Source organism: Octopus bimaculoides, chromosome 4 (genome assembly GCF_046866305.1).
Source record: "Octopus bimaculoides isolate indiv1 chromosome 4, ASM4686630v1, whole genome shotgun sequence".
In the NCBI taxonomy this organism is placed as follows: domain Eukaryota; kingdom Metazoa; phylum Mollusca; class Cephalopoda; order Octopoda; family Octopodidae; genus Octopus; species Octopus bimaculoides.
Genome location: NC_142931.1, coordinates 103,255,635 through 103,276,755, shown reverse-complemented (window position 1 = coordinate 103,276,755; position 21,121 = coordinate 103,255,635). Strand labels below are relative to the sequence as shown.

At 35.2% G+C, this 21,121-nt stretch overlaps 2 protein-coding genes across 8 annotated transcripts in view; one reads left to right on the top strand and one right to left on the bottom strand.

Moving 5' to 3' along the window:
* Positions 1 to 6,123, bottom strand: part of LOC106868157 (uncharacterized) — a 49,355-nt gene extending 43,232 nt beyond the window's left edge. For 2 of the 5 annotated variants that reach the window (XM_014913295.3, XM_014913298.3), the window contains exon 1: positions 5,989 to 6,123. The gene's annotated coding sequence lies outside the window, so the exon portion shown is untranslated. Of the gene's footprint in view, positions 1 to 3,101; positions 3,241 to 3,318; positions 4,876 to 5,988 lie in introns of those variants that run through there. The other 3 variants (XM_052967326.2, XM_052967325.2, XM_014913297.3) reach the window with 3 other exon arrangements.
* Positions 1 to 21,121, top strand: part of LOC106878792 (uncharacterized) — an 82,719-nt gene that overhangs the window by 49,494 nt on the left and 12,104 nt on the right. The window contains exon 1 of one of the 3 annotated variants that reach the window (XM_089351127.1): positions 17,688 to 17,823. The exons of 1 other annotated variant lie outside the window; for it this stretch is intronic. The gene's annotated coding sequence lies outside the window, so the exon portion shown is untranslated. Of the gene's footprint in view, positions 1 to 17,687; positions 17,824 to 19,812; positions 19,931 to 21,121 lie in introns of those variants that run through there. One more of the 3 variants, XM_052967321.2, reaches the window with a different exon arrangement.

Here is a 21,121-nt window from a genome sequence, read left to right as displayed (position 1 = left end):
TAATTTTCATTGTTAAAATAAATTACAATTGATTTGCTGTATATTATTTTAGATAATTGATTAAATACTAGTTGAAGGAAGTGGATCTAACAATCGAAGTCATTCCAAAAGAGATTTTGGAGTCTCGTACAGTCCTCCAACTCACAGAATCCTGTAAGACCATCCAACCCATGCCAGTATGGAAGGCAGATATTGAATAATGACAATGAATGCATTGATTCATCAGCTTTTGTGTTCTTAACTTATCTAATTTTGACAAAATTTCTTTCTAAAAGTAAAAACTTATTAGAATGTACCTTATTCTTCTGGCAAATTCCCAAAATCTGTAGCAGTCTCATGCAGATGACATTTTAGTTTCACCATTGTCATGTACATTACATTAGACAATCAGCACTTTGAGATCACAGACTAGTAGTCAGTCAGTCACCCATTTTTGACTGGATTAACAAAATTATTTTAGTTTTAGCTTTGTTGTGTTATTTTAGCCAATCAGAAACTAATGATCTCTTGAGTCAGATATCTAGTTTTGATCTCTTGGCTCATTTGTTTGACAACCAGACAAATCTCTGCTGACTTGGTCACCTAGGTACTAAGAGAGTAACTATGGCTAACCTATCTTAATCTCTCTAGTTTAGCTAGCACTTTTTGTTTTAGCACTCCCTTGCACTACAGTTTCAATGCTTTATTCAATATCTGAAATTTGTTCTAATTTAATTTTACAAGTATTTTAAAGCCATATGTTGCATTATTCTGTGAACAGGATCAGAAAAGATTTACTTTTGTTATCTAAGAAATCAACAGGAAAAATAACAAATTTTTGTTTTTAAATCTACAAACATCTTCCAAAACCCCCTAAAGGTCTAAAAAAAAGGTGGTGGGGATCAACCGGACTCTTTCCTCATCAATTATAATTAGGAAATTATGTAATGACCAATAAAGCATATAAATATGGCAGAGTCCCAGCATGGCCACAGCTCGTGAGCAGAAACGAGTACAATTCAATTCAATTCATATATGTACAAAAGTGTTTCTAAACTTAGTGTATGTGTTCTGTAATTGATGAATAAATAGCTAGTTCAACCTATTTATGTCTCATTCACCTTCAGTACAATAACAGCTCTGCAAACTAACTCAAACAAACTGCTTATAAATCAAGTTTTGTAGATTTCGTGATAAGCACATTAAGAAAACAAGGTAAAAACTTTATTTTAGTTGGTTTAAAGTTATTGTGGATCTGATCATGCTGAGGCATTGCTGATTATTAGTTGGCCTATGATAGAGGTTAACAGATGGCCTACATCAGGAAAAATATTGCATTGCAAACAAAGATTTCAAAGACCACATGATTTTGAAAATTATGAAATAATTCACACAAACATACACACACACTTATAAAAACCCGACTGTATATTTCCATTATGAATACAGAAAAAGTTATTGTACAAGGTGTATCATCATCATCATCGTTTAATGTCCGTTTTCCATGCTGGCATGAGTTGGACAGTTTGACTGAGGTCTGGAGAGCCAGCTGCTGCACCAGGGCTCCAATCTGATCTGGTAATGTTTCTACAGCTGGATGCCCTTCCTAACGCCAACCACTCCGAGAGTGTAGTGGGTGCTTTTTACGTGCCACCAGCACAGGAGCCAGTCAGGCAGGCCTGGCATCAATCATGTTCAGATAGTGCTTTTTATGTGCCACTGGCACAGGGGCCAGTCAAGGGGTACTGGCATCGACCCCGTTCGGTTGGTGCTTTTTACCTGCCATACACACACACACATATATATATGAACATGTATACATATGCATATATGCATGTGTATATATATTGTAAATTTTAGAGGTAATACTTGATAAGCGTAAGCACCTGTATATGCCAGATAGTGGCAGAGGTGAGAGAATATATTAAAACGTAAAATGAAAACAGAACACAAAGGATGTATGTATATATATATATATAGCAGCTAAGCCCAGTTTCACCCGGTCGGGTTGGATGATGTGGCTGTAATGCTTTGTGTAAGCATTAGACTTGTTTGGGCACACTTACGTTAAAAAACAATTTTAGAATGATATTTTTCTGTCAAAACGCTAAAAATAACTGACCAAAAAAAATAACAAAAAACAACCAAGATTCAACCAAATCAAAAGATAAACCCAAATACTAAGCAAACGAAGATGAACCATCCCACTTCCATCACACACACACACAAACACACGCACATACACACAAACATTCCCATACCCCCCTTTTACATACACACACATATATTCACATAGAGTTGAAACGCTGCTTGATTTATTTTTTCAGTGTACAATTTTCATCATCCCACTACCAAGTATGACATCACCCCTTCCTTCCTTACTTATTCATCTATCACCCTGATCTTTCTCATTCATAAACACAAAAGTATTATTATAGTAGATTATCTCAGTAACCATGGGAGCTATGAAAAAAATACAAAGCCCAGCAACACCATAGGATCATTCTACACATCTGTGTAATTTTTTGCGAAATTCCACCCAGCTGTTTGACCTTGAATGCCAAGACAAGAAAGAATCGCTCATGTCAAATTTATATGTATAGATGTATACATATGTATATATATATATATATACACATATGTATATATTCTTATGTATGTATGTATGTATATGTATATATATATATATATATATATATATATATATATATATATATATATACATGCATATAGATACATTTATATACATACATATATACACACATAAATATATAACACCCACGTCAATGCATATATATTGTGTATTTAAATGTGTGTATGTGTATACGTACAAGCATGTGCGTACCTATGATGTACAACTATATGCCTAGAGCCGGACATAATTTCGTTCCACTTTCAGGACACGTACAAACATGCTTCGACTTGATATCACATTAATGAGTAATTTTAGTAAACAAAAATCAAGGAAAATATCATAAATCTCTAATAGTTTTACGTTTTACTTTACGTTAGACATTTTACAGTTGTGAGATTAAATTACATGTGCAACAGGTGGTCATTAAATTAATTTCCATTCAACTAAAATTATAAATGGGGTTAAAAAAGTTGTAATTTTTACTTACGTCAAATATTTTGCCTTGCTATGAAGAAATACAGGATTAACAGGGAAGTAGCTTTTGATTTTTAAATACAATAAAGTAAGCTTTAAAAACCTTAAGAAGTGGAGAACTAATAAAACTACAACGCAAAAGGAATTTGGACCTACTTATCTATTCAGTGGTTAATAGTGTGTGTGTGTGCGTGTAAATAGATACCTATGTTCATAAAAGATTAACCTACCTGTATGTTTGTGTGAAAGAAATGTATATATTTCTCGAAGTGGGTAAGAAAGTAAAACATATTAGATTTGTCTATGTGTGTTTAGCACAGTTTATAGTTTTTCAACTTTAATCCATCCCGCCACTAAAATTACACGCTAAAACAGTGAACACCATCGGCTCAAATTTTTTCTTTTATTAAATTTACAATAAGTATTTTAATTATTTAAAACCAGTGACTGGTGCACTAGTTATAATTTACTTTACTGCCAAATGTATTGATGCAGTACATTAAAAACTCTGAAAACGATAGATCCTGGCATTTTTTCCGACTCACCTCAAAAACTTAATTAAACCTGAGAAAGGACCTAACACGGTTCACCGCTTCAGTGTATCTTTTGGAGACCGTCATGTGTTTGTGTTTGTGTTTATAGTGTGATATATGTATTTGTTTATGTGGGAGTAATTTATGATGTGGTGTATAGTAGTGGGTGTGTGTTTTATGTATTTGTGATCTATGTTGTTATTTAATGCGTGGTGTGCAGTGCCGTCCGAGCAGTAGTCCAGGGACCACACGGGTTTAGGAACTCAATTCTTATCTATGTATGCTTGCCTTGCTGTCAATAAATAAATATTATAAGGCCTAGTACACTGATTTGCCCGGGGGCATACAATACTACCCTGGTGATATAGCTTGGGTTTATTGTGTCGCGTATGTACTATGGTATGTTTTGGATATATGTGTAATGTAGCGTATTATAGTATATATGTGTAATGTAATGTGGTGTGGTATATATATTGCTTTCAAATTTTGGCCCAGGGACAACAATCTTGGGGGAGGAGTAAGTCGATTACATCGACTCCATTACTCGACTGGTACTTATGTTATCGACCCCGAATGGATGAAAGGAAAAATCGACCTCGGCGAAATTTGAACCTAGAACATAAACACGGACGAAATGCCGCTAATTATTTTGACCGGCGTGTTAACGATTCCGCCAGCTCGCCGCCTTAAACTGTTGTATATATTGCATAATATGGTGCGGTGTCTATCTTTGATGCAGGTGTAACATAAACATACACATGTGTTTGCAGTTCGAGAACTCGTTGGATTAGCAAATTAGGATCTTTGTGGTTTGGTTACTAATAAAATAAAAGTTAAATTCTTAAAACTGAAAAACCAACTAACTGCCGTGTATTTCTCTGAAAATGGGTAATCGACAACTTGAGAGAAAAAAAACCCAAAGAAATAACTATTTTATCTACAAATAAAGAAAGTGTTTTTAGATCGACTAACCTTGAATTTAAGGCCAGAAATTTCAAAAGTATTTCACTGATGTGATTTTATCAATAAAAATCCACAAGAAAGACGAAGGTGTTAAAAACAAGGAAGTAATGATTGAAGTGTGTATACGTGGGTTGTTTTTCGAAAGTAAATAAACAAATATTGAATAAATTTCTTTTAAATAAAATCATAGAAAAAGTCACAAATTTGACCAGGAATATGTCACAGGAAACGTTATATTTAAAGAGCATACAATCTAAGTAATTAAATAGTATTCTAAGTCACTTAAGAAGTGACAGTACATAGTTTATACTCAATGACAAAGATTTATTACAGGCCTATACATAATATGACAAAAAAATCTGCTTTATTCAATATCTCCATTTAAAGAATGAAACAGCAAAACAAACATTAAATAAGTTATTCATGAAGGTTTCCTGTGCCTTTTATTTCTGATTTTTTCCCTGTGACTTTTCGTACATTAAAAAATTTATCAGGAAACAAGTAAAGTATTTGGCATAACTACAGAGTTTTACCCCCCAGATTTTGGGAGGTTATAACTTTCAGAAAAATGAATATTTTTTAATGAAATTTTCTATGCATATAGTATTTACTATGTAGAATCCGAATATACAAAAAGTGTTTTGGAATGGGGGTGGGGGACAATTTTCGGAAATTCCAACAGAGTCCACTTAAATTCTTCTTAACTTCCATGAAAATTAATATTTTTTCGTGAAATTTTCTACAAATATACCGTGATGTATGTACATTTCGAGCATGTAGGAATTTTGAAGGAAACAACTGCAGGTTATTTTTGAGAAGTGTTCCCCACTCGGTGGTGTTTCGGAGCAAGTCGTCCATAATTGTTTCATTTTTCTCTATTATGTGCGTATGTGCATCTCCGTAGATTTGTAATGAAGTAATACGCTGCTTCTGTTCTCTTCTACTTCTCTACTAGAAACGTTTACTTTGGAATTTACTTCTATTGAGAAAAAAAAATCGTGTGCATACTATTTTTAACGTAAGTTTTCTTATGACGGCTTCTCTTTTCTGCTTATTACTTCAATAGAAATCTACGGATGCACATACGAAATGCACATCGGAAAATTGTCCCCCACCCTCATTCCAAAACACTTTCACCGGAATCTACATAATATATATATTCGTAATATACATAATAAATACAATATGCATAGAAAATTTCATTAAAAAATATTCATTTTTCTGAAAGTTATGACCTTCCAAAGTCTGGTGGGTAGAACTCTGTAGTTATGCCAAGTATTTACCTAACTTTTGTAATAAGTATATAATATGGCTCATTAATCATTCTCTGTTTCTCTCCACGTTTACTCTCTGTATTATTTGAGAAATTTTAGAATTAGTTGAATACGGCTGAATGGAAATTACCTGTGATAGGGAGTCACATATTAAATACAACTGTGGCAGGTTGTCACATACGTTACACAGAGAAATGGAAGACAGGTCGAGATTATCTAGGAAGTTTGACAAAAACACTAACTAAACATTTCAGAGTTGAAAAACAATAAGGGAAGTAACTCCAATTAGTTCAGTTGATCGAAATTCATAGAAAATATGGAGAATGTGAATTGGAAGATCTGGTTTTTAAAGCCAACTGGAGAAAGCAATGGATATGTTTCGGTCTTATTAAACCCTTCTCTGTGAAGAGTATTCTACACAGGTGATAAGACTAAGAATGACCACTATAGAGGTGATGTAAAAATACTGTTAAACATATCAACAATGTGACTGGGGAAAATAGGTTCAGGGTGTATTCAGCATATCAAATACAAATGTAGTAGAGCCTAATACAGTAATGACAAACCTTTTTAGACCAATGTTTCAAAACATTATTTTATTTTATTTTTAATAATCCATTCATAGGAGTGTTTCTAAATAAAAACAAAATTTTATTCAAAATATGAACAGAAATATATTTTACAAAAGAAAGACAAAGAAAAAAAAACAAAAAAAGGGAGAAAGAAAAGAAAGAAAAACATCAATGCAGCACTAAGTGCTTCAATTGGTCGCATAGCACAAGGTTCAACAGAACCTATCGAAACAATCCAGCACAATCACAGAGTTACCGTGAGTAATAATGAGATTAAGGTGTTGGAAAAGCGAAGAACCCTCACAGGCCTCACCTTAGTGAAGCAAGCTGCCAATAATGACAAGAACTTCACTGTTAGTGGCCCAGTCCCTCCAAACATCTCAAACGCCATAGGTTGGAAGAGATAGTTCACTGTCAGGTCCCGATTGCATCTACATAACTAGTTTATTTCATTTGTCTAATGATAGATATAGCAGAAATCATTGAGAAAGCTGTGATGTCAATTTGGGACATGGTCTTGTAATAACAAAATATTTTCTTTACTGAATGCATCCTGTGCTAACTACCAAAGCCACAAAAGTTGTTATATAGTATCTTTCCCACTCTAATAATTACAGTCATGATACCAGATTAATATCATTCTTTGCTTTTGAATGAAGTAAGCTTTGCAATAAAATATCCTAATGGTCACAAACTTACAACTTACACTATGGTCTGACACCAAGACTATTTTTTTTCCTTCTTACCTAGCATTCCTTGTATTTCTTTTCAGTGTGAATATCTTCTCAATGTCAGGAAATGATGGATGACTCTTTTTATAACAAGAACAAATAATAAATTCTTAAGTGCACCTTTTAGCACTTGGTCTAACTTTATTTTTTCTTTCACAGCATACACTTGGAACTTTTTTTAATGTGAATCAGTTTCAAAATATATTGAAAGGATGAACATCTTTTGCTCACACTAGAAGAACAAAATAATGAGCTCTTGATATGCTTTCTAGCACTCTTTTTTTCTGATATCTTGTTGAAAGTAGACAGACACTTCTTATACAATATGTGAGCTGGCAGAAATGTTGGCCCTTCGGGCAAAATGCTTAGCGGTATTTAGTCTGTCGTTACGTTTTGAGTTCAAATTCCACCAAGGTCGACTTTGCCTTTCATCCTTTTGGGGTCGATAAATTAAGTACCAGTTGCATACTGCGGTCGATCTAATCAACTGGCCCCTCCCCAAAAATTTCAGGCCTTGTGCTTAGAGCAGAAAAGATTACATTCTGAGTTCAAATTCCGCTGAGGTCAACTTTGCCTTTCATCCTTCCGGGGTCGATAAATTAAGTACCAGTTGCATACTGAGGTCAATCAAACTGACTGACAAAATTTCAGGCCTTGTGCCTAGAGTAGAAAAGAATATGTAAGGTTGTTTCTTTTATGTCAGTTTTCTCCTCTTGTATTTAATTTCATATGCCAGTTTCTGTCTTTGAAAAACTTTGTAATATTCTCATTTTTTTTAAAGCTTCTCATGCACATATTTTTCCTAGACATTACGTCTGTACATATTCTTCTCTCAATGGACTAATCTAAATGAATCAAATCCAGGACACTATTTTTATTTAAAGAATTAAATTGCTAAATATTTATAAGTCATATTTTTTTCCTTTTATTTCTTTCTATATCATTAAAAACAAATTTTATTCTAGTCACATTCATACATTTATGTGTGTGTGTATATAACATGATGTATGTGTGTATAATACGGGACTGAACCTCAAACCATGTGGTTGGGAAGCAAGCTTCTTACCACATAGTCATGTCTACACCTATATGTTAAGTTTACTATTAAATCTTTGGGTCAAATCACACATCACAATGGCAGATTTCCAAAAACCTTGCAGTTTAATATTATGTTTATTCATATACATTGAAAATTCTTTGAAAAACATAAATTCACTGGACCAAGCATAATGATTTAGCTACAGAAAATCATGCTCTATGCTTTCCATATTTAAAAGTAATCATTTAAAGATTCAACAAATCATTCATGTAATTAGCTATGTCTCAGCTAATGTAGATAATTAAACTGCTGTAAACTTATTCAACCTCATTTAAAAGTTAATTAAATATTTGTTTATGCCAATCCCTTTGATTTCTATTGTACCTGGATGGCCCCACCTAGCCACTTGATGTTTAAAAAATACTATTATATTTTTACTATCTAATGTTATTAGGAATTGTATAGAAGAAAATTGTTATAACATTTTGTGCATTGTAGAGGTGTAACCGATTTATTACATATAAATTTTAACAAAATCTTATATGGACCCCAGTTGAGAACCATTGATTTAGAACTACCATATTAGAGGACCCATCAGTTGAAACTGAAACAATTTTTGACATATCTCTTTGTCTTTCATGAAACATTTTAACTACACAGTTATGTCATGTATGTATTTTTCTGGTATGTTTAGAGGCAAATTTCTTTACTTAAATTTCTCATGAACAGAATCTATAAAAATATTGTGCAATTATAGTTAACTAAATTAATAACAATATCAGAGGTTTTATCATGACAAAAGGAGAAAAGTTATAGCTATTTAAATGTTGAACATGATTTTGTAAGTGAGGCTGGGTGAACTGGTAGCTAAAAATTTGTTCTGGCAGCATGTCATTTCCCACATAAAACTAACCACAATATTTAGTTTTAACGACTCAGTTTTATTTCCATATTGATGTTACATGCCGAATGCTGATATGCTGAATGCCAGTAGCTTGTGTGTGAGAATATGTTTGATGAGAGGAGAAAATGTAAGTCTTGAGACTTGGTGAGATAATCTTTTAGCTTAAGGTCAAAGTGGTATAATGAAATTGAAGGCTTGTGATACCTTTGGAGTACCTCCTTCTATAAATTACAATTATTTCTTTAGTCTTAAGGAACTGGAACTCGAATAAGAAGCTTACAAGTGGAGTGCAATTCAATAGTGGCATGGCTGCTGGTTGATCAAGAAAACCTCTGCTGTCCTCTGCCAGTGCTTGCTCTCCTCTGGTTTGTATTTTATAACCATCATTTAGTACAAAACTTCATTGAATTTTTCATTACTCTTAACACCAACACAAATACACCAGGACAATGATTGGCTAAAATGTAGACTAAGGTTGCTGATGTGTCATAACCTTCACTTGTTACTAGGCTGACATGGTTAGTATTACTACATTAGTATTAATTTCCATAACTCTATCTCTAACAGTATTCTTGTTTATTGTTAATTCATTCATGCACCTTATAATTAATTTTTTCTTATGGAAGTCAAATAAAACGATGCATCATTTAGTAATTTTCCATGATTGACAATAGTTTATGAAATGCTAAAACTTGCGCTTACTAAATGCAATGGTCCTATTAAGAATTTTAATGTTCTTTGATTGGGAATGTTTCTCTTTTAGCTGTTGTGTCATATATTATTTGAAATCTTAAGTGTCAAAATACTAACTTTCCAATTTCTATTCATAGTTAACTTGTCACACAGTATGTAAACAACTTTATCCATCCTTATCAACAACATCGTATTGTATAGTCAATCAATTTCATCTCCTTCCTTTTTGTAATAATTTAATTTTTCTATGGGCAATTGATATTATGATTTGAAGAACTGAAAGAAAAATGTTAAAATCCTGCCCTTGTGAGACCAATGTCCATGATCTGGGATGGGACATGCTGTGACATATTCTCCAGTGGCAATTTGGTGTGTTCAGCCTGCTGCTCTCTAGGCTGAGAAAAGCAAACTGTCAAAATGTCGGTCACTCTCTGACAGGTATAGGTCATGCCTGTGGCAGTGGAGACCTCCAATGTTCTATGTCCCCAGATCATATCCCTGCTCACTGCTATTGGGGTGGAGATGGCTATCCACAAGTGTGAGGCCTGTGAGTCAAGGTAGTTGTTGCAGTGCATCCCCCTTGCCCTCCTGCAGGCCAACGCCTTTTCCATTTTGTCTGCTGAGACCATGGAACATTCTGAATTACAAGAAATTAAGAGAATGTAATTATTTTGTAGTTTACTACACAAACAATTAACTTGTAACTTATTTTACAAAAAACTATGTAAAAAAAAACAGGTCAGCATTCATACTTGTAATGCAACTTTTAATTTATGGCTTGTAATATGAAATATAAAGTTCTTTGTCATTGATGTTGTGCAAGAGTACAACACCCCCTGGCAAGAATGGACTGGACCACTACATATATATAATAGCAGTCTGAATAAGTGAGACAGTGAGCGGGTGTGGTCTCTGTTTCTTAATGAGATATTTCCTAGGTTCAGCTCTTTTGGTGAACTGGAATGCTGGATCAGGCGTAAACCAAAGCTGGCAAATAGATTGTTGACAGGCGCTCGTGCTTCTCTCCTGAATAAGAAATGTCAGTGGAGGGGGTACCACCTCGCTTAGTATAGAGGGCAATAAATCTTGAAATGTAACTGAATAATGACACACACACACACACATATCAGCGGCGACTCCAGCACTCTGGCTATTCGGGCTTAGCCCGAGTATAAATTCAGTACAGTGAATGTGTATTTGCAAGATTATTTAATTTCTGCCAACACTGACTTCAAATATGTAATTGCAGCCAATAACTCGGGCTCCTTTTATTGAGCCTGGTCGCAGTTGATTTATTTTCGTTCAGCGCCTGCCCTGTGTCAAAAAATATCATTGATGTTGTTGATATCGGTGATTACTCACACCTCGTTTCTGATGAAAAGAGGGCTCAGTTTCAGATTCATTTTTAAGGACTCTTGGGCTAGAAATATTGCGGAAAAACTTGAAACTTGTGATGAGGCCGAGTGACGAAATCTGTGATGAGCCCGAGTGACGCTGATGATCTGGAATCACCTCTGATATATATGTACCGGAAGATATTAATTAGTAAGCAATAATATGAGATAATATATGTGTAAGAACGACCGTGTGAACTCAAAAAGGAGATATGGTGACGAATGGAAGAAACAGAGGACTCCTTTTATTTAAACGTGTCACACGGTCGAACACAAAATTATATATCAAAGATGATATACAAATATGTTATACTACGATAACATAGATGACCAGTAATGAAAGATCACAACCGTATGAGATGAATAACAGAGATATTTATTGTGGCATAAAAGATGTATGTCTGTGTGTGAGTGTGAATGCGACATATAATAACATAATCAAAGACAGGCCGTCATACAAAGAAAAGTATGTATGTGAGTGATACATGTATGTGTATGTGAGATATTAAAGCAGATAGAAAGAATCAGTAACCATGAGCATTTATACCAGTTCTGAGTACACTATAGGAAAAGTCTGTATGTGAAAGTAGTTGAGGCTGTGAGTGTGGCAGAGCGATCACTGGTTGTGATGTTGTGGCTTCCATGCCAGGCTGTGATTCTTGTTATACAGATGTTCGTCGCTGGCTGAAATCTCTTGTCTGTTTATTATCGTGGTGAAGCTAAGTCACCTAACAGAATCGAAGAGAGAGATGTGCCGCGGTGGTTTAGTTTGGTGTACATAGTAAGTTGTGTTGACGCTGGTGGAGATTGATGCTGGTTAGTAGTAATCGTAGAATCGTGTTGGTCATGACGATGATGCTCATTAGTAGTCGTAGACTCATGTTGCTGATGTGGCGGCGTTGTTGGTGGTCATCGTTGGACGAAGCTGTTGATGTGTCGCTGGCTGCCGCTGCTGCTGCTGTCGTGTGGTACATGGAACAGATCTCAAAGAGAAACTGAACCGAGACAAATTTGGCCTCCGAGTTAAAGCTATTTATAACAAACTATCGGCTCTCGAAGGCTTCAGAAAAATACTCTATCAAGTGACCTTATTAGGGGCCGTGATTGGTCAGTTTGCGTTCTGGCGGGAATGGTTCGAAGAAGTTGCCGATTCGAATAATGATCAGTCACGTGATGACAAGGTTGATGTTTTCTGCTACGCTCGCGCTTGTTTATATTTAAATGAGAAGAATGGCGATAGCAGTTTTGTATTTAATGGCGATAAGTAGTTTCACTACATATGTATGTTTCTATATTTGTGTGTGTGTGTATGTATGTATGTGTATATGTATTCATTTTCATAGAGCATTCTTAGAAATGTATTGAAAATGGAAAACTTACGATTTATTGGATTCAAATATTCATATATTCATATAATCAAAAATTTAAATGTTTAAATGTTTTAAAATTCAAAAGTTCCTCAAATTTGTTATGTTCCTTATTTGAGGTTGGGTTACGCCCACCTATAAGGATATAAATATGACTTTTTCATACTCTGAGATGACAATTACTTTTCTGTATCTTCTATAGCAGCTAATTATATAGATATATGTGCGTGTGTAAATATGTATGTATGTATGTATGTATGTGTATGTATATATGTTTGTATGAATGTGTGTATATATCTATTTTGCCCCCTCTCTCTCCCTTTCTATCTATCTATCTATCTATCTATCTATCTATCTATGCATGTGTATGTTTGTATACGCATACACACATATATTTATGTACATATGTATACGTGTTTATATGGAGACACATGTAGGTATTCTTATTATGAATGCAACGGATAAATGATATTATGAATAAAGAGCAGTGAATAGACAGCATTAGCTTTATGTTGTGTATGTTACGAAACCCAGTAGCATACACAACATGAATCTTTTGCCCAAGGTGAAGTACAACCAGGAAACCAATAGGTGTTTAAACGGACTAATAGAAATAGTAACCAACCAAAACCAAAGATCTTTCCAGTTATCCCCTACCTTCTTTAAAAAGAAAGACACAAGAGATAATATAGCTCTAATGCACACTCTATCTGAATGATAGACTGCACATACATATGATTAAATATATGTGTATCCTTACAGAAACGCTGACAGAAATGACATCGTTTGCATTTAGGGATCTCAGATGCTAACAGTCTAAGAGAAAAGAATCCGATGCCTTGGGAAGAATTACGATTTTATCCTTAAGGACAATGACATCAAAACCCAACTAAACAAGAGGCTGAAGGCAGTTGATAAAAGCCATCTACTTGGGAGGTTTAAAGTGTAGTGCTTCCAGTATGATATCTTATCGAGATTGCTGTGGTCAGTTTTGCTATATGGCTTTGCCATGACTAAGATGGAAACACTGGAGAAGTTGTGCAGTAAATTAACGCGAAGGTGATTGGGCGTTCCATTTCCCTTAACTCTCTGATCAATCAACCTGTAAGCATCTACCAATTTCAACAATGGTGAAGGAATTCGAAGCCACCGAAGTAAGAGCAGCCAGCGTGTTGTTACTACTCGATGATTATAAAGTCAGACGCGACAACAAAGCCATAAAGTGCAACAAAAGGTGGAATCCCTAGGAGAGTATGAAGGAAGCGAAAACGTACTGGAAGCATCAGGAGATTATTGTAGTAGTCAAGGACACTTAGGACATGGCAACTACAGCACCGAGAGGTGGAAAAATATTAATGCCATTGGCAATGGAAAGCTCATATTGCAAAGGATCTGCGATTCAACAGAGGAAGGACGCTGTGTAACAGCGGTAGAGCTTGCCTGCCAGGGACATTAGATACACTGAAACTAGGTCCTCGAGGTTTTACTCTCCTGGGTTGGAACTCTGGAGTACTGACCATTGAAAATTGTCATTCTTAGTGTGTGCCGCCGTTCTTGACAACCCCAAATAATCTTAACATGTGGAGTAAAGGAGGAAGGTCCGCCTTGCAAGCAGTGAGGAGCAACACTCGTACCGGATGTTCTAGGGTACTGCGAGAAGGTCGATACAAGAAACTATTAAATGAATGGATCTGCAGAGAATTAAGGCCAGCAAACAGAAGCCATCACCACTAAAGGGTATCAGATAGATTCTAAGCCAGACGACAAGGAGGCTTTTAAAGCGAAAGCAATAATAGGAGACCCGTTTTTTTTTATTCTACATCCTCTATCAGACTGGGAGGTGCAAGTCAAACTAAAGGGTAAGCTCGTCTTCCTAGAGGAGGTGGCGTAACATTGCTCCGACCACACACACACACACACACACATATATATAAATATATAAATATGTGTGTGTCTGGTACATACATACACACATGCATACATATATACATGCATGCATACATACATACACACACACATACACATACATACATCCATAGATATATGTGGGAATATGTGAATATTTATATTTGCGTATGTTTCCGTGTGCCTCTGTATATTTGTAATATACGCGCAAATACACGTGCAAATGTATAGAAGTGTGTGACGTGCATGTGTCAACATGTAAGTGACTATTTAAAGGTGGTGGCCATTTGTGTGTGGGAGATCGCATGTGGTGAGGCTGTGGCAAAGCTACTGTTTCACTGGCAACATTAGACGATTCTTCCGTTCATGCAATTAAAGATTAGGCTGAAATAAACGCACTGAATCTTGACAGACTTATTCCATTTAGATCTTCTCAAATGGTATATCACCACCGCCACCACCACCACCACTGCCGCCGCCGCCACCACCACTATCATCATTATCATCAGCAGCAACAGCAACAGCAGCAGCAGCAACAACAACAACAACAACAGCAACACTATCGCCCGCTGTACCAAAAAGACCACACACTGTGAAGTTTAAATTAGAAACATCAAATCCACTTCTAAAACGAAATCACAACCTCCATCATCATAACTATCACTATTGTCGCCACCACAACTATCTCTACAACAACTACCACAACTACTACCGCTACTATAACCACCCTCACCACTACAACAACACCATCATCGACTACTCCAGCACTGAGGACACCACTGTCCAATAACAACACCAACAACACTATCATCACCACCACTACATCTTTCATTACATCTTTCTTTAACCTGCGACATATTGAACCAATGCACAAACACTGTTCACTTCCTTGTATGATGTGTGTGTGTGTGTGTGTGGATGATGTTTAACTATCAGGGTGTCTCAACTGCTGCTTTTAGCAGCTCAGACACTCGGTGAATTTTAGTCAAAGTCTACTCCCTCTCCTAGGCATAGTACTCCTTGACTGACATTATCTAAGACAAGCTTGCCGAACCTGGTATTATTATACCAAATTTGGTACTTTTAGTGTGCGGTAATACTTTTGGTACTACGCTGCAATAATTTGGTACTTTTTTTCAAATCGTTTCGCTTTATGTAAAAATAAAAAATTCACAGCGTATGTAAGTGAACAGTGTAACAATAAATACATTGCATTACTATTGAACTAACTATTTTATATCAAAATATATTTTGCGACATTTAATAACGAGGCATGCGTGTCTCGTACCGTACCATCTAATATCACCGGGTTGCCGCCTCTAATGCCAGTCAGTAGCATGTTTTATACATAAGTGACAAGCGCTTCCTTACTATCTCGTTAAACTTTTATCAACTATAAGTGATCTATAACCCTCATGATAAGCAAGAATACGAAAGATAAATGCAGTGATGAAATTGACTTAGGTTTAACTCCGATAAAGAAAAGAATTAAACAATATAATCATAAATTATCCAACAAATATCGAAAGAGTATACTGTAAATTTTGTCGTTGTGAAATTCAAGGCAGTGAAACTCGTCTGGAGAGGCACAGAAAAACGGATAAACATTTAAAATGTTAATTCAGAAAATAGAAGTTGAAAGCTGACCAACTTTTTGCAGCCTGCAACTTCTGTTCATATTACAAACGTAGCAGCTGCAGAGCTTAAGTTTTGTCCCTTCATTGCAGAACATAACTTACCAGTGAGACTAATTCAGAATGTATGTCCTGATTCCAAAATAGCTAAAGATATTAAATGTGCAAGAACCGAAGCTACTCAAATATATAAAAATTTTAGGCCCATATTACTTTGAAAACCTCATTAAACAGTTCAAAGAGTGCAAGTTTTCATTAATTGTTGATGAAACTACTGATGTAAAAAAAAAAAAACAGCTTGTTCTGTAAGCTAGATTTTATGATTGTAGCACTCAAAAAATTATTCATAGTTATTTAATTCTTTAGGAAGAGAAGGATTGCTCTGGTAATGGAATTTTTTCCTCTATTGAAAGATTCTTCACCTTAAATGATATTCCTTTTAAAAATTTAATAGGATTTGCCAGTGACAATGCTAGTGTAATGATGTGTCAGAAAGGAGGTGTGCAAGCATTACTGAAGAACAAAGTTCTCTCTCTCTTTATTCGGGGTTGTTTGTCACTCTATGCATATCTGTGCAACAAAGGCATATTCAGAATTACCTTCATATTTAGAAGTTGCTAGAAGCATATATTCATTCCTCTCAAATAGCCCAAAGAGACTGCAGGAATATGAAGAGTTTCAGGCATATACTCAAACAAATCCACATAAATCATTACATGTAAGTTGTACAAGGTGACTGTCTTTAAAACAAGTTGTCAAAAGAATACAATTGCACGCTATTGAAGGTAACAACAGTGCAGCTTCAAATGTACTGAATCCATTAACAAATCCAATCACAGATATGTATTGTGCATTTTTAACATATATTTTGCCAGATATAATTAAGTTGAACTTAGATTTCCAATCAGTAGCTATAGGATGCATAAACTGCACAAATCTGTTACATGAACTCTTAAGGGAATGCTTGGTAATTTTGTTAAAAAAGAAATTCTGAAAATTTAAGAGCTACATGAAATTAACATCAATGATCCATCAGTGTATCTTCCCATAGCTAAAATTTACAGAGGAGTGAAAAGTTGAAAGCATCTACATAAAGAAAGCTTCATCTATTAATACTACTGAATTGAAACAATTACATGTGAAAACATTAAAATTTTATGTGCACCTTAGGAAGGAATTTTTTCAATGCTTCTTTGACAATGATTCCTTCCGTAATCTGAAGCTTCTAGAGGCACTAAGCCCAGTTAGTATTCGTGATTGCAATGGTCCAAGTTCAAGTGTTCCTCTGGCATGCACATTTCCAAATATTGTTCAGGAGAGTCAGATTGAAACTCTTAATAAAAAATGGAGAGAACTTAAACTTCAAGATAACAATGACATAACTGAAGCTACTAAACCAGAGGATTATTGGTATAAAATTTCTAAGGAAAAATGCAGATATAAAGCTCGTTATCCAGTCCTATGGTGCTTTATGTTTCAGCTTCTATCATTACCACTGCAGCCGAGAGAGTATTTTCAGTTCTAAATATTATTAAAATCAAGAACAGGTCTAAACTGCATACCCAAACAATCAATGCTCTGCTACATTCACAAAGTCTTCTTCATGATGTAAACTGCACAACTTATACACCCGATGCAGCGCTTTGTGTTAAAGTAAAAGAAGGACAAGGACATTGGTACAAAGAGGAACCTCACCCTGTTGACAATGCAGCCTTCTAATTATAAAGTAAGTACATTAAATATGTGTAGGTCACTTTAAAATAAAGCCCTGTATATCATGAATGATATATATTACGCATTTCTGTCGAATTATAGGCAATATTTAAATTTTGGTACTTTTTGAGCAAAATCTGGTACTTTCATCAAAATACATTTGGCAAGCCTGATCTAAGAACACATATATAAAGCCTTTGATCAAAGACGTTCCAGACAGGACCATCCCGTATTTTGAAAGTCTATCAAATTGAGATGCAGTAGATCTATATAAGCAGTGTTGTGATAGCTGGTGATCATCAACAGTTATTTCTAAATTTGATTCATCTAAGATAGGCTTTCACTACCAAGTGGATATCGAAGATAATTATATTACAACGGCGCTTAAGTAGATGTATGTATGTATGTATGTATGTATGAGTGTGTGCATGTGTTTGTCTGTTTGCGTTCCATTGATCAGATAAACTGGAACACTCGTCATTGTAACTGACAGAATGCCAGTTCAAACATTAGGACTCTCTTGGCACAAGGTAAATATCCTCTCGTCCCTTGTAGGTTCCTGATGAATGCTGACATATCCTATGTTTCCCAGAAGAATGGCCTTCCTCTTCCAGGAGGTTCTGAATTGCCATCAGAGTATCTTTCACTTTGAATTGTCATCAATGAATTTGAAACTTTGCTTTTTTCTCAGTAGGGAGGAGTGTTGGCCCTACACAAACCTATCTTTACTGCTGGGAAGAGGTGGTCCATATTGGCCTGGCTTATCATAGGATTTTGTGCTCCACTGGCATAACTCTTAGGGCCTTTGGGGGAAAATAAGCCATCATGCATCCTATAAACAAACCTGCTGGTTTAATCCACAGAGTATATCTATAGAGTGAGACTGATTGTAGTTATTTTAACTTTAGTAAGATTGGTTTCAAATTTTGGCCCAAGCCCAACAATTTTGGGGGAGGGGATAAGTCAATTACATCGACTCACTCTAGTACTCAACTGGTACTTATTTTATCAACTCCAAAAGGATGAAAGGCAAAGTTGACCTCTACGGAATTAATTTCAGTAAGATTAGGTGATCAACATTTTTGGACAGTATAAACAATGCCAACCTTTCTGTATTGCGCTTTTTGTTTTTGAACTTGGTGATAATTTACGATATCTTGTTGAATTAAACACTGAGAAATAAATAAGTAAAAAATGAATATATTGTCAAGTTGATCTAAACAAATTAATCAGATCAAAACTGGATGGCTGAAGTATATGAAGACTAGTTATACATTTCTCATGTATAGTCCATCTCTCTCTCCCTCTCCCTCCCTCTTTCCCTCCCTCCCTCCCTCCCTCCCTCTTTCCCTCCCTCCCTCCCTCCCTCCCTCCCTCTTTCCCTCACTCCCCTCTCTCTCATAAGCACAGATATCTACATAGTCATTTAGATGATTTTTTTCCAACCCTCTATGTCATGAGCTCATTTTCTGGGGGATTCAAACATTAGTAATTATAAGCTATTTTTTGTCCCATGTCTCAAAATAATGGTCTCAACCTTTTTTAGCTCCTGATTTCATTCTAGACAATTTTTCAACCGACTGAGTAATCACATACATCTTGCACTAAACCCTTTTCCCCAGCACTGCAGCCTTCTAGAATTCTTTTCCTGTTTATGGTATTCCTTTAAACATTAACTGGTGTATATTGTGACTGACTATCATCAACTGAATCAACACCACTAATCTGGAAGAGACCACAATGGTCATGGATATGATCCATCTTCTTCTGATTAGTTACTGGAAAAAAGCTAATAAGACAAAAAGAGTGAAGAAGAGTAAGAGAGTTGGTGATCAAGGTAAAATATATGAATAGGAAAGAAAGAAGAAAGAAAGAGAATATTGTGTTAAGAAAGCTGTTGTTATCATTGTCAGATATGATTCTATAATCAGAACAAGTGTGTTTACTATGTCTATCAATCAGTTAACATTGTCAAGAGAGAGGTTCTAATTGTTTTGCACAGACTTATATTGATCTTCCTTAAGCTAAACAACACTGAAAGCTGAAGGTAATCAGTCGGATACATTGAACAAGACAAGCAAACCATAAATAACTAACTCAAACAACTTGATTCTTGACACGTAAAGTATCCAGTATTTTCTTGAGTCTTTTCATATTGACCATTATTCCATCATTCTTGTGATATTATTTTATCTTGCATTCACTGAAACTAAAAGTTCACTGCTATGGATATTAGTTTATTTACTAAAGAAATGGGAAAGTTGCAATAAGGTAAACCAAACATTATTTTGTCAGCTGTGTTTTGTCTTAATGTGTTATAAGACAGGTACATTATTTATATGAGGTAGAAATGCAAAAATTGTAAAAAGAAACAGGATTCTATTACTGCAGCATGTTATTAACAAACATTGATAATACATGTGTCTCCTGCATTGCTTTCAAATTTTGGCACAAGGCCAGTAAGTTTAGGGGAGGGAGTAAGTTAACTACATTAACCTCAGTGCTCAACCAGTACTTATGTTACCAATCCCAAAAGGATGAAATGCAAAATTGATCTTGAACTCAGAACATAAAGACAGTTGAAATAAATGCCACTAAGCATTTTACGTGGCATGCTAACCATTCTGCCAGCTTGCAACCTTAAGTGTCTTATATATCATTTGTAATGAACAAAAAAAAAGAAGAAAAAAATGTTTCTCTTACAAGCATAGTCTGTGTGTTCATTCATTTTTCTGTTCATTTTTCAATGGTGGCATGGGTTTGATGAATATATTATTGAAGCATTATTTTACAGCTTCTTATACTTCTTATTATTCACTCTTACACACAGACATATGTATGTAAACACACACGCACACACATCTTTGACAGGCTTTCTATAGTGTCCATCAACCAAATTCTCTCACAAGGCATTGGTTGTCCTAGAGTTCTAGTAAAAGACACTTACCTAGGTTGTTGCACAGGGGAACTGAACTTGATATCATATAGTTATGAAGGCTAACTTCTTAATCTCACAGCGTAGCCTGTATAATTATATTTATTAGGCTAATCTGTGTACAATTACCCAATGATACAAATGTGAAACATAAGTAATGGCATATAACATTGTTGTATCTATCGATATATATACATGTGTGTGTTGGGTCATCCCATAAATAGTATGTTTTTTTATACTTCTTTATTTTTCACAATTAAGATAAACAAAGTTTTTTATTAATCTAAAATATATTCGCCTTCATTTTCTACAATGCTCTTCCATCTATTTGGTAGATTTGCAAGGCCCCACCCCTTCCAAAATTCACTTGTCCGTG